General features: G+C 42.8%; 1 long non-coding RNA gene and 1 pseudogene across 1 annotated transcript; one reads left to right on the top strand and one right to left on the bottom strand.

The window, feature by feature from the left end:
* Positions 1-3,284: 3,284 nt before the first annotated feature.
* Positions 3,285-12,236, bottom strand: LOC123481258 (annotated as a pseudogene).
* Positions 12,237-12,431: 195 nt separating this feature from the next.
* On the top strand, positions 12,432-13,293 carry LOC123482432. The gene is made up of 3 exons (XR_006657710.1): positions 12,432-12,539; positions 12,715-13,119; positions 13,219-13,293. It is a non-coding gene; the product is annotated as an uncharacterized LOC123482432 (long non-coding RNA).
* The last annotated feature ends 640 nt before the right edge of the window (positions 13,294-13,933 follow it).

The raw sequence follows: 13,933 nt of genomic DNA, 5'->3' as shown, positions 1-13,933 counted from the left end.
GGGGAATTTTTGAACAGATTTCCTAAATGAAATTAGTTTTTAGCTTCATTCCTGGTGATTTGTCTTTGAGCAAAAACTAAAATCCTGATGCCGCCCTGTTGCTGGACCCCGTTTTTAAAGTATCTGCAATTGAATAATGTGCCGTCTAAAAGTATTCAAAGCAAATTAGAAAAGTCAGCGCTTATATTAAAATCTAAATAAAATCTAAGGTAGAGAGCAGAGTACTGCCATTTGACCACAGGGCAGATGCAAATTAAACAAAACATTGCATCAGTGAGAGGAAGACATCTACCATCTCTTTGTCTGTTCAGACTTACAAACGCAGACATCATAGCAGTTTGAAATGTTGAGGCAAAAACTACGCAAATAATACAGTCATTGAAATCATGCAAAAATCTATGTAAACACCATTCATTAGTATCAGTGACAATGTGTCAAATAAAAAAATAATCTGGATTTACCTTAAATTCACACAAATGTGAACAAATATGATTTAAAACACAGGGGCATTGACATTTAAACACAAATTCACTTATTTTATTCTTAACCCAACACCTGTTCCGTCTCCCACAAAATAAAAATAATTAATCAGAATGTATTTTAACTAAATATTTAGTTAAAATACACGTGCGTGTCTTAAAAAAAAAAAACTCTTAAAAGACACGCATACACATAGACAAACAATACATGGGTCACATCAACAGCACACAATACCATCCAACAAATTCCAAATACATTAAGAATACAGGTGATCATTGCTTAAATAATTATAGAAAAATATCTGCTGTACATATAATTATTTACATTAGTTGTTTTTATGATTATGTGCATATCTGTACATGGTAACCAATTCAGACAGACTTCACTGAGCTATGCTGGATGACTCATCTTGTGAACACCTATTGTAAATGTGGAAAACTCAGGCCTTTCCTCAACTGAAAACCTTCCTCGGTATCACTCACTTGTAAATCCTTTAAAATCAATCAATTCAAACTGGTCTACTTTAGCCAACTCAAGCTTGAGGTACAGTGGGGGGAAAAAAGTATTTAGTCAGCCACCAATTGTGCAAGTTCTCCCACTTAAAAAGATGAGAGGCCTGTAATTTTCATCATAGGTACACGTCAACTATGACACAAATTGAGAAATTTTCTCCAGAAAATCACATTGTAGGATTTTTAATGAATTTATTTGCAAATTATGGTGGAAAATAAGTATTTGGTCACCTACAAACAAGCAAGATTTCTGGCTTTCACAGACCTGTAACTTCTTCTTTAAGAGGCTCCTCTGTCCTCCACTCATTACCTGTATTAATGGCACCTGTTTGAACTTGTTATCAGTATAAAAGACACCTGTCCACAACCTCAAACAGTCACACTCCAAACTCCACTATGGCCAAGACCAAAGAGCTGTCAAAGGACACCAGAAACAAAATTGTAGACCTGCACCAGGCTGGGAAGACTGAATCTGCAATAGGTAAGCAGCTTGGTTTGAAGAAATCAACTGTGGGAGCAATTATTAGGAAATGGAAGACATACAAGACCACTGATAATCTCCCTCGATCTGGGGGCTCCACGCAAGATCTCACCCCGTGGGGTCAAAATGATCACAAGAACGGTGAGCAAAAATCCCAGAACCACACGGGGGGACCTAGTGAATGACCTGCAGAGAGCTGGGACCAAAGTAACAAAGCCTACCATCAGTAACACACTACGACGCCAGGGACTCAAATCCTGCAGTGCCAGACGTGTCCCCCTGCTTAAGCCAGTACATGTCCAGGCCCGTCTGAAGTTTGCTAGAGTGCATTTGGATGATACAGAAGAGGATTGGGAGAATGTCATATGGTCAGATGAAACCAAAATATAACTTTTGGTAAAAACTCAACTCGTCGTGTTTGGAGGACAAAGAATGCTGAGTTGCATCCAAAGAACACCATACCTACTGTGAAGCATGGGGGGTGGAAACATCATGCTTTGGGGCTGTTTTTATGCAAAGGGACCAGGACGACTGATCCGTGTAAAGGAAAGAATGAATGGGGCCATGTATCGTGAGATCTTGAGTGAAAACCTCCTTCCATCAGCAAGGGCATTGAAGATGAAACGTGGCTGGGTCTTTCAGCATGACAATGATCCCAAACACACCGCCCGGGCAACGAAGGAGTGGCCGTAAGAAGCATTTCAAGGTCCTGGAGTGGCCTAGCCAGTCTCCAGATCTCAACCCCATAGAAAATCTTTGGAGGGAGTTGAAAGTCCGTGTTGCCCAGCGACAGCCCCAAAACATCACTGCTCTAGAGGAGATCTGCATGGAGGAATGGGCCAAAATACCAGCAACAGTGTGTGAAAACCTTGTGAAGACTTACAGAAAACGTTTGACCTGTGTCATTGCCAACAAAGGGTATATAACAAAGTATTGAGAAACTTTTGTTATTGACCAAATACTTATTTTCCACCATAATTTGCAAATAAATTCATAAAAAATCCTACAATGTGATTTTCTGGATTATTTTTCCTCATTTTGTCTGTCATAGTTGACGTGTACCTATGATAAATTACAGGCCTCATCTTTTTAAGTGGGAGAACTTGCACAATTGGTGGCTGACTAAATACCTTTTTTCCCCACTGTAACTCAACACTGAGCTTTTGTAATATTTGAATAATTAAGGGGTTTTGATAACTTGATTATTTGAAATGTATCACAAGATTGACCCATTCTGCACCATTTGTGGCCACGAAGTTCTAAACTTCTTAATAATGGAAACATAATGTGTCTGACAATCCTTTCTCGCTCTCATCTTCCCCAGATTTACCACAGCAAAAAAATATTGGCGTCTACGGAAACAGGAACACTTAATATCCACAAAAAATAATTGGCATAATGTGGACTGAAGTCTGACACGGGACATACATTATGGGTAACATAATTTCTATCAAAACAAGCTTTATTCCACAACACGTATTAGGACCGCACCACTTCATCAACCATTCATCATGATTGAAAGAAAGCCCTACTTGAAACATTGCCACCTGTCCCCGCTCCATCCAATTCAGTTGTTGATCCAAAAGGTGTAATGCTGCTAATCGCGGTGGAAACACGGTTGAGAGAGAAATATACTCTGTCTCTGCCATCCAACCGGTGTTTAACTGAGGTTACAAAGTGACCTCTGGAGGTTGTACAAAAACCTGGTCCGCCACATCATCCAGGCGTCAGACAACGGAAGGTAGCACAATGCTTGCATAGTCTTTGATGAAAGGAGAGAACGACGTTGTCCGTCTGCCTGGTTCGGGGGTATATAAAAAACTATTGTCATCACACATTGTCAAACTTGTGTTTTAGGTAGTCTTTCATGACCTTGGCAATGGGCAGGTCCTCCAGAAACGTCAAGCTCTGAGGCCTATGCGATGCCGGATGTTTATCCGACACATGTCCTGCAAAGTCCTGGGTTGTCCTGAAAAGAAACAAAAACATCTGTTAAAAATATCAAAGTGGATCGTCATTTTGCACAAAAGGACAGTAAGCATTGGTCATTCTACAATCGTGGTGTATGAAATAAAAGGTTGAAGTTCAGCGTTCTAATGTTTTGATAACTAATCTTGCAGAAAAGACTGAGGATGAACAGAAGACTGGGAGTCACGCTGTTACAGGTGAGTCAGGGTGAATCAGACAAGCATGTCTAGTGTTGTCAATTTGCTTGTTTCACTTTGATTCATGACGTTCGACTCTGAATCAAACTGAAACAAGCAGCTGGTGAGTAAGCTCACTTTCACTGTGACTTTAGATTATTCCACACTTCAAATAGGACAACAATGAGCCTTTCAAAAACATTTCCCAAATTATCAGGCAGCTCTCAAGGCCAAACACCCTCTTATTGCCAGTTTTAAAATGTTTAGGAGTCTCTCTCACACATACACAGGGCAGGGCTGGACCACAACCATGCTGTCCTCCTCTCTCTGTCACCACAACCATGCTGTCCTCCTCTCTCCCTGTCTACTGTCACCACAACCATGCTGTCCTCCTCTCTCCCTGTCTACTGTCACCACAACCATGCTGTCCTCCTCTCTCTCACCACAACCATGCTGTCCTCCTCTCTCCCTGTCTACTGTCACCACAACCATGCTGTCCTCCTCTCTCTCTCACCACAACCATGCTGTCCTCCTCTCTCCCTGTCTACTGTCACCACAACCATGCTGTCCTCCTCTCCCTCTCTCTCTCTCACCACAACCATGCTGTCCTCTCTCTCTCACCACAACCATGCTGTCCTCCTCTCTCCGTCTGTCACCACAACCATGCTGTCCTCCTCTCTCTCTCACCACAACCATACTGTCCTCCTCTCTCCCCGTCTACTGTCACCACAACCATGCTGTCCTCCTCTCTCCCCGTCTGTCACCACAACCATACTGTCCTCCTCCCGCTCACCCTAGTCACCACAACCATACTGTCCTCTCTCTGTCTCTAGTCACCAGAACTAAGCAGTCCTTTCCTTGCTCCAGCTGAAACTGAACTAAAGGTTTGGTTTAAAAATCTCAGACAGGTGGTAGTGCTGCAGTCTACCGAGCCCCAGACACCATCACACTTTCTCCCCTCTTCAACTATAGGCTACCCCTTCATCCACATTCTGTCTAAATAAAGAGAAATCATTCAGAAGATGAGTCACAGTTCTCCTTTAAAAAGACAAAATAAAAACCAAAGGCTTGCAGACAATCATTTATAGACTACAGGTGAAATATCTGTGTTGGTGAACCAACTTCAGCCAAGGTAAGTGTGAAATCACGTTAGGTTGTATTTCAACTTTTAACATACATTCTCGTTACCATTTCATCTCTCTACATTTATCTAGTTGAGATTTCAGTGTTGGCAGCGGCAGCCCTGGATGTAGCTAGGGGACCGACGCTCTGCTCCGCACCCAACCCACCTGAGAAACAACCTAAGGGAAACACTGATACATCTATGGCATAATATACAATGAGCTTCATAAGAGCTGGGTGCCATTCATCCTCCCTTCAACAAGGCCCTCCTAGCTGCAGCAGATGAGTTAATCCACTGAGGTAGTCAGTGTAATCAATAAGGGGGGATATGTGATCTGGCTGATCGTTTGCTACGGTCTGCATGAATAGAGGGGTCCGACTTCACATGGCTGTCAGTCTGAAACAGCAGAGCAGGTCTTCGTCCCAAATGGCCACCCTATTCGCTACATAGTGCACTACTTTTGACCAGCACCATATGGGGAATATACAGTATAGGGAATAGGGTGCCATTTGGGACGCACTGCCGAGAGCTCTTTGATATCTCCATATCAAAGTTCAGTGAGAAACACAGAGGAATGCAGCAGGGCATTGTGCCTCTCTAAAATCATTACTGCTTCAGGTAACATCGTGCCACTCCCTCCCCCCCAACAGAACACTGGTCATTATAAAGCCATGGCAACGCTCCCTGTCTCTGTAGGTTATTTTTTCTCCTCTCAACTTACAATTTCCTCCAACACTTTTTTGTAGCGGATTTTAACGTTTCCATCGCCCCGTCCTGTTTGACTTCAGGTTTCTTTTCAGGTTCATAGAAAGTCCTCATATACTTTACTGGTCTGATGTGCAGAAATGTTTTTGACAACCAACAACTAATATGTTAAGTGTTATTGATACATTGGCAATTATATTTAACTCAACTTTGGATGTTAATTTTAGGGCCTCATCGTTCTGCCTGTCTGATAAAGCAATCTAGGGGAAACGCTGAGTCCCAGTCAAGTCATGAGATGATATTAAAAGCAGTGTCTATATCCACTAGTGGTACGGTCCTAGTACTACTAACAGGCCAGTAGCCCCAGACTTACTGGTGACCTCCTGTAGGAAGTCCAGGCAGGGCCGGCTGATGCCCGACATGCTCGCCGACACCGCCACGGGAGTCTGGCCCTCGTAGTTCCTCGTGTTGGTGTCGGCGCCGTACGTGTAGAGCATCTGGGCGCACAGCACGTCGTCTCTTAGCGCCGACAGGTGCAATGGGGTCTGCCCGTCCTCGAGGCGACCCAGGTTAGTGTCCGCACCCCGCTGCAGGAACATCCGACAGTAGGAATGATTCCCCTTGATGACGGCATAGCGCAGCAGGAAGCCATTTTGAATGTCGATGTTGGCGCTGTGGTCTAGCAGGATCCGCACGCAGCTCGAGCGCTCGCGGATGATGGCGAGTTGGAGGGGCGTGGTGCCCTTGTCGCTGAGGGGGATCCACCTCGGGCGCGGAACTCGAGGAGGAGCCGCACGAAAGAGTCGCGGCCGTAGTGGGCGGCCACGTGCAGCGGCGTCCCAGCCGTCGTTGCTCTTGGCATTGATGATGTCGCTGCGGAATTCGACTCCAGCATGAGGCGGGCGATGCGCGCACGGCCGTGCATAGCGGCATAGTGGAGCGCCGTGAAGCCGCCAATGAAGTCCTTTACCGTGGGGTCAGCTGGGGAGATAGACAGGGGACAGTCTTTACAGGCTCTTTATTAGAACAGAAAAATACCAATTTAGTTAAGACACTAACAAATAACAATCAAACAGACTCAGAGAGAGACAGGCTGAGAGAGCGAGAGAGATCCAAAGAAAGAGCAAGTGAGAGAGACAGAAAAACAGAGGGATGGATGATTGCGTGACAGCAGCATAATGCAGATTAATGGGGCGATCTGTAGTTACAACATCCATTTCTGATTTTATAAAATATGTATCCATTGATTTCTGTAGAATATAAAAACGTATAAATGCCCCATGAGCTTAGTTCAACTGTCCTACCCCATCAGAACCCAAAATATAACCTTGTTTTACTCCAATGTTTGGAAACAATGTGTATGTAAACAAACACTACATAGCCTCAAAACATGGATTAAACCATAATTTTAATATCATGGATGGTCAGTCCTTGCATCCATAGCTCTGTCTATGAATTTGAAGGTCGTTACAGTTCTCCAGCCCCATCACACAGCTTTTTACCAAAACAGGGGCAGGGAACCACTGTGTTATTATTTCAACTGCCAATTGCCACTTTAAAGCCTGCTGTGGTGTGAAAGGAAAGAGTGGGCCGGCAGATGCTGGTGCATTAGAACAATTAGCATCAGTGAGACATTAAAGTGTGAAAGCGGGGTCAGGGGTTAAAGTCCTGCTATTTCAATTAGCCAATGCCGAGAGTGCTGGTAATGACCGCCTCACTGTCTGCTAGGGCCTAGGCTAAATCCAGAGGGGAATTTTCCATTCAACAGCCTTGTTAAAAATGGCTGGCTCCCCTCTTATCCAACATGAATCCATTAGGTAGGCTATATGACTGACCAGCAAAAATATTAATTTTCACAGTATCGTTAAATTATTTTAGACAATTAAGTCAAGGGTAACAACATACTCTCACTGTTGGTTATGCATACATTTCAACGGTCTCGATTTTTCAGCGCATAATACAAAATAAACCCCCAACTTGTTTAATGAGCTCTTCAAAGAAAAACAGTTTGAGAGACTTGGTCTACAGCGCCCTCTGGACTTAACGCATCACTGCAACTACATCATTTGGAATCCAAATCTGTACACATTTTAATAGCAAAATATTAAAACAATTAATTAATTGCAACACTATTCCATCATAATCTCATTAAATGAACATTATTTTCACTCTGCTCAGAAGCATACTGTCAGACTGCTTTAGGGTAAAGTTTCCCCTAGGTACAGATCTAGGATCAGCTTCTCCTCCCCCCAATCCTAACCTTAACCATTACTGGGGAAATGTAAAAAAGACCCAAGATCAGCGTCTAGGGGCAACTTCATCCTACAGCCTATACCATGTTAGAATGACCTGGGAGTGAAGCTGTGGAGAAGACAGACTGCTGCCATTCCCAGACTGGTGATATATTGCCATCTATAGGCCAACAATTCAAAGGGGGGGGGGTTTGATTCAGGTTGCACTGTCATGGTGCACCAACATGAAATATATCTCAAACAAACAGCACATGTGAAAGGATTATCATTCTAAACAAATATGTGAGTAGATTAGTGATATAAACCCCTGAATGGATGCATGTAGATAGTATCATATGGCAGACCCTTGCTGTGTCACAACCATTTCCTCCGCTAGTCTCCCTTTTCTTTGTGAACATGGATTCTGACAGGGGACCTTTCACAGACCTTGTCACCAGGCTAAATGTGCATAGAAGCCTGGAACACCATCGAATCAAACAAGGAGATATTAATAGAGAATGAGCCAGTGTTTCTTCATGAATCTGTTCAGACATGGTGTTTCCCTAGCACCTACAGTGAGGGAAAAAAGTATTTGATCCCCTGCTGATTTTGTACGTTTGCCCACTGACAAAGAAATGATCAGTCTATAATTTTAATGGTAGGTTTATTTGAACAGTGAGACAGAATAACAACAACAAAATCCAGAAAAACGCATGTCAAAAATGTTATAAATTGATTTGCATTTTAATGAGGGAAATAAGTATTTGACCCCCTCTCAATCAGAAAGATTTCTGGCTCCCAGGTGTCTTTTATACAGGTAACGAGCTGAGATTAGGAGCACACTCTTAAAGGGAGTGCTCCTGATCTCAGTTTGTTACCTGTATAAAATACACCTGTCCACAGAAACAATCAATCAGATTCCAAACTCTCCACCATGGCCAAGACTAAAGAGCTCTCCAAGGATGTCAGGGACAAGATTGTAGACCTACACAAAGGCTGGAATGGGCTACAAGACCATCGCCAAGCAGCTTGGTGAGAAGGTGACAACAGTTGGTGCGATTATTTGCAAATGGAAGAAACAAAAAAGATCTGTCAATCTCCTTCGGCCTGGGGCTCCATGCAAGATCTCACCTCGTGGAGTTGAAATGACCATGAGAACGGTGAGGAATCAGCACAGAACTACACAGGAGGATCTTGTCAATGATCCCAAGGCAGCTGGGACCATAGTCACCAAGAAAACAATTGGTAACACACTACGCCGTGAAGGAACTGAAATCCTGCAGCACCCGCAAGGTCCCCCTGCTCAAGAAAGCACATATACAGGCCCGTCTGAAGTTTGCCAATGAACATCTGAATGATTCAGAGGAGAACTGGGTGAAAGTGTTGTGGTCAGATGAGACCAAAATCGAGCTCTTTGGCATCAACTCAACTCGCCATGTTTGGAGGAGGAGGAATGCTGCCTATGACCCCAAGAACACCATCCCCACCGTCAAACATGGAGGTGGAAACATTACGCTTTGGGGGTGTTTTTCTGCTAAGGGGACAGGACAACTTCACCACATCAAAGGGACGACGGACGGCGCCATGTACCGTCAAATCTTGGGTGAGAACCCCTTCCCTCAGCCAGGGCATTGAAAATGGGTCGTGGATGGGTATTCCAGCATGACAATGACCCAAAACACACGGCCAAGGCAACAAATGAGTGGCTCAAGAAGAAGCACATGAAGGGTCCTGGAGTGGCCTAGCCAGTCTCCAGACCTTAATCCCATAGAAAATCTGTGGAGGGAGCTGAAGGTTCGAGTTGCCAAACGTCAGGCTCGAAACCTTGATGACTTGGAGAAGATCTGCAAAGAGGAGTGGGACAAAATCCCTCCTGAGATGTGTGCAAACCTGGTGGCCAACTACAAGAAACATCTGACCTCTGTGATTGCCAACAAGTACTAAGTCATGTTTTGCAGAGGGGTCAAATACTTATTTCCCTCATTAAAATGCAAATCAATTTATAACATTTTTGACATGCGTTTTTCTGGATTATTTTGTTGTTATTCTGTCTCTCACTGTTCAAATAAACCTACCATTAAAATTATAGACTGATCATGTCTTTGTCAGTGGGCAAACATACAAAATCAGCAGGGGATCAAATACTTTTTTCCCCTCACTGTATCTCTAACACTTGGCCGTCATAATAAAAATGGCTGGAACGGAGCAAACGGAATGGTTTCAAACATATGAAAACCATGGAAACCATGTGTTTGATGCCATTCCACTGATTCAGCTCCACCCATTACCAGGAGCCCGTCCTCCCCAATTAAGGTGCGCCCAACCTCCTGTGGACAACAGATACAGACTGAATAGACCCCCTTTTCCCCCTAACACCAGGCCCTTGAATTCACCTCCGTGTTCCAGGAAGACCCGGACACATCTCTCCTTCCCCTTGGCAGCGGAGAAGTGGAGCAGGGTCCACCCGTTGGCATCACGGATCTTGGGAGAGTAGCCTTGCTCCAGCATCTTCCTGACGGTGTACACATCCCCCGCTGCCACTGCAGCCTGGAGCAAAGACAGTACAAACCAAGAGCATTAGCATTCATCTCTAGCATAAGCAGTCGTTTACCAGTGGGAAATGCTAACGGTGGAGTAGACAGTCTTGGTATTAAGTGTCTTTGCCTGTATCTGCAGCTCCTCTTGAAGCTCGGGGGTTCCTTCTACAGTGATGGTTCAGCATCCTGTTACATCTCGTAAGGGGAGGGGTCATCCACACCTAGTCCTTTGTCTGGAGAGTCGAGACAGTAAACGCGTAAGCTGCATCACTTCATTTTGGTTATTAGTGAAAAATAGCTAGGCCTACGTTTTGATAACAGTACATCGTGATGGATACATTTTTGTTATTGGTATAAATAAGCCGACTATGCATGAGTAGGTTTTCTAAATCCATCTGTTCCTCTGGGACCAACAGCCGTTGCACATTCTAGTACTAGCACATCTGATTCAACTAAGCAAGGGCTTGAGGGGTGCTAGGGTGGAATAGAGGAAATCTGTAAGACAACTGGGGGTCCCCACTGCTCTATTGCACAGTGGTCACCAGCTCCGGTGATCAGTTGAAACAGGTAGGCTATTTCATGCTTGGCAGGAACCAGGGTTGGTGACCACTGCAGCACCACTTCTAGGTGTGCAGAACCCTTGTATACTTTATGGACGACATGGTATTTCATACTGAGCAGCAGGAGATTTTCACCTTTTGTCAAGCTTGATTATGTAGTTAAGCCAATTTTCATGTGTCTCTCTTGCGCAACAGTAGAACAGACAGATATGAACTCCGCTCAAATGGCTAGCACTGACCCTGAAAAAAACAAAAAATTTCATGAGCATTCAAAATACATCAGTTTATATTATCAACTAGAAGACATTAAAAAAACATACTGTATTTGCACAGTCATACCATTATGACAGTAACTGAGAAATGGGAATAGCTAAACATTTTACATAAACGTAATGTTAGCTATACCTGCAGCTAGCTTCTATCCAAATGGGATGGCGGTATAATAGCTATTTAGCTAACTAGATAACAATGTTGAATGTAAAAACAAGCAAGCTGGTAGGCTAATCACTTAAAATACGATTCAAACAAAAGCTAGCTATTAGTGGTTAGCTAGCTTACTGGCTAACCGTTAGATAGCTACCTGAATGGAAGTTCGGCTAGTGCCTTTTGTCATCCAAATTAGGGCAATGGTATAGCTATATCGGTGTTATTTAAAGCTAGACTAGACTCCATGCATTTTAGACAAAGTTGAAGTCAAAATAATTCACACCAAGTTATCGAGCTAAGTAGCCACCGGCCAGCTAATAGTTAGCTAACTAAGCGCTCAAACAATGGAATGTTAGCTAGTTAGCTAACGTTAGCTAGCTAGCACTGCGACCCCAACTTGTTCCACTCCTTTTGGACTTATTTTAATGATATATCTATATGCCCACAAACTATGGCAGGATACTACGATACATTGTGCTGATATAAATTGCTATATATAAACAATTCCCCTTTAAGGAATAAATTAATCGATTAACTACTGCTGGTTAGGCATCTGGCTAGCAATTAGCCTAAATCGTTACCCAGTTTTCAAGCTACTAGAACTGCATTGGATTTCAGAGTTTTAAAACAATTGTAACAATTCAATAGCTATGTGAACATGTGCACGACTCGAGAAGGCAACCATACTTCAACTACACAAGATAAGTGTTAGCTAGCTTTGATAAATGAATGCATGATTCTTACTTAAAATACGAAGCTAGCAGGCTTGCTAGCCATCCTCCACCGATGCGACCCCAATTTCAACGGGATTCTTTTAGCCAATCAGGCACCAGAAGCGACGAATTTGAGCTGTCAAATCAGCATCCTGCTGCAAGCCTCCAGTTGCCTCTGCAAACCTTCAATATGTCGTATGTTTAGATCGATATCAAACAAAATAGGCCAACGGTTTGTATGGCTATAATTATTCTCGTTGTTGACACAATGGAATGAGTGAACTCCTTTCCAATCGTCTCCTAAATGTTATCGCACGCTGTACTTCCGTGTTCAGTCACGTGATGCACTGTCCGTACACAACACAGCCAGAATTTAAAATCAAGAGATTAATGTTTTTAAAGAAAATGACCCATGTATATTTTAAATACAATATATACTAAATTGATCATTTTCAGTCCATAAACGTTAGGGTGTGCGACTACATTTAAAGTGATTTAACTGTAAATTATAAATCGCACTACAACTCACAGCATGCAACGCAAACCAAACAGGAACAGATATAACATTTATTTTCGAGCTGGTAGGTCGCAATGATCGGAAGTCGAAGAATGCTTCTTTTTCAAAAGGTAAAATAATCGTGGTCGGCATTAAATGTTAATATTCAGTGTTGTGTTATTCAAAAGTGTACAGAAAACATGTATAATACAATCATTGCAATTTATTTTATGCACGCAACATGGTTCGCGTGGCAGAAATCGAATGAAAATCCGACAAACTAGGTGCACATTTTTCTTTTTTCAGGTTGACCACTGCCAAGACCCTCGTGATCATTGAAAACCCAAACGCTGCGTCAAAATGAATGACCACTTTCATGTCCTAAATGATGCTTACAGAAGTTTATTGTCGAGAACATCACCCAGCAAAATGAGTAGCCATGAGTTGGCATCCTCCATGTTCACTTGTGTATGTGAACTGACTCCAGATGCCAGTAGTGATTCTCAGCATCAGGGCCAGTCCAGAGATCCCCTAACGTTCTCCGAATATTCTCAGAACCCAAATGGAACTGAACTGGCTTGTCTTGTGTTGACCCTGGTGGAGAAAATAAGCATCAAGCTGACATCTCAACAACTGTCTCAAGAAACCAGCCTTTACTTCAAAGATGTTTCTACAGTATTATTCCAGGAAATGGATTTCATGTCCAAACTTGTGAGTTTGGTTTCCTGCATATGATTGGAATATATAATTGCCTTGTCCTTTTTGTTTGTTTGTTTATAGTATTACAATTTTTGTTCCCCCACCCCACAGGTTCACCTTGTCTGCTGCAAGGACAGGTTGCTGTCTCATCTAGCTGCAAAGAGTGTATCCTCCTATGTTATTTTTTGAGCTGCATTGCTTTGTGAGTATGCTAATCGTCCTCATGTTTTTTTGTGATTTAAGAGTGTATTGTATTGCATAGTCAAGTAAGTTATATTGCATACTAGTCAAGCAACTCTAGAAGTTCTGTGTGCATCAGACAGTCTCACATTAGAGGACCCAAATCTGTCACCTGAACCTGTAAAATCACATTTACACACAGGCCTACCAGGCTTTATTTAAGCAGATTGTTCCTTAATGAGGACAGTTCCTGACAGGTGAATTCTTACATTCAGTTCTCTTTTTTCCTGACTAGAATACAGTCAACCAGATTTGGAAATGGAAGTGCTTGCAAGTGCTCCAGAACCCTTGCTCTGGCAACGAACTGGATGCATGCACATGGTCACTTACCACTGTCCTGAAAGCAGTTTTAAAAGAAACATCAGAATATAAACCTGGTATTGAAACACAATTCATCCATCAATTGTATCAACATGTATGTTTTATTTGTCCACTATCTCCAAATAAGTTCTACTTGGTGCCAAATCCTATGTATTTACCATGTGTTTACATGGTAGACCACCCATACGTAAAAATGTATGCACACATAAGTCGCTTTGGATAAAAGCGTCTGCTAAATGGCATATTATATTATTATTATTATAGT

This window comes from Coregonus clupeaformis, chromosome 32, assembly GCF_020615455.1.
Source record: "Coregonus clupeaformis isolate EN_2021a chromosome 32, ASM2061545v1, whole genome shotgun sequence".
Classification (NCBI taxonomy): Eukaryota; Metazoa; Chordata; class Actinopteri; order Salmoniformes; family Salmonidae; genus Coregonus; species Coregonus clupeaformis.
Note: the sequence above shows the minus strand (reverse complement) of the source record. Positions and strands in the feature narration are given on the sequence as shown.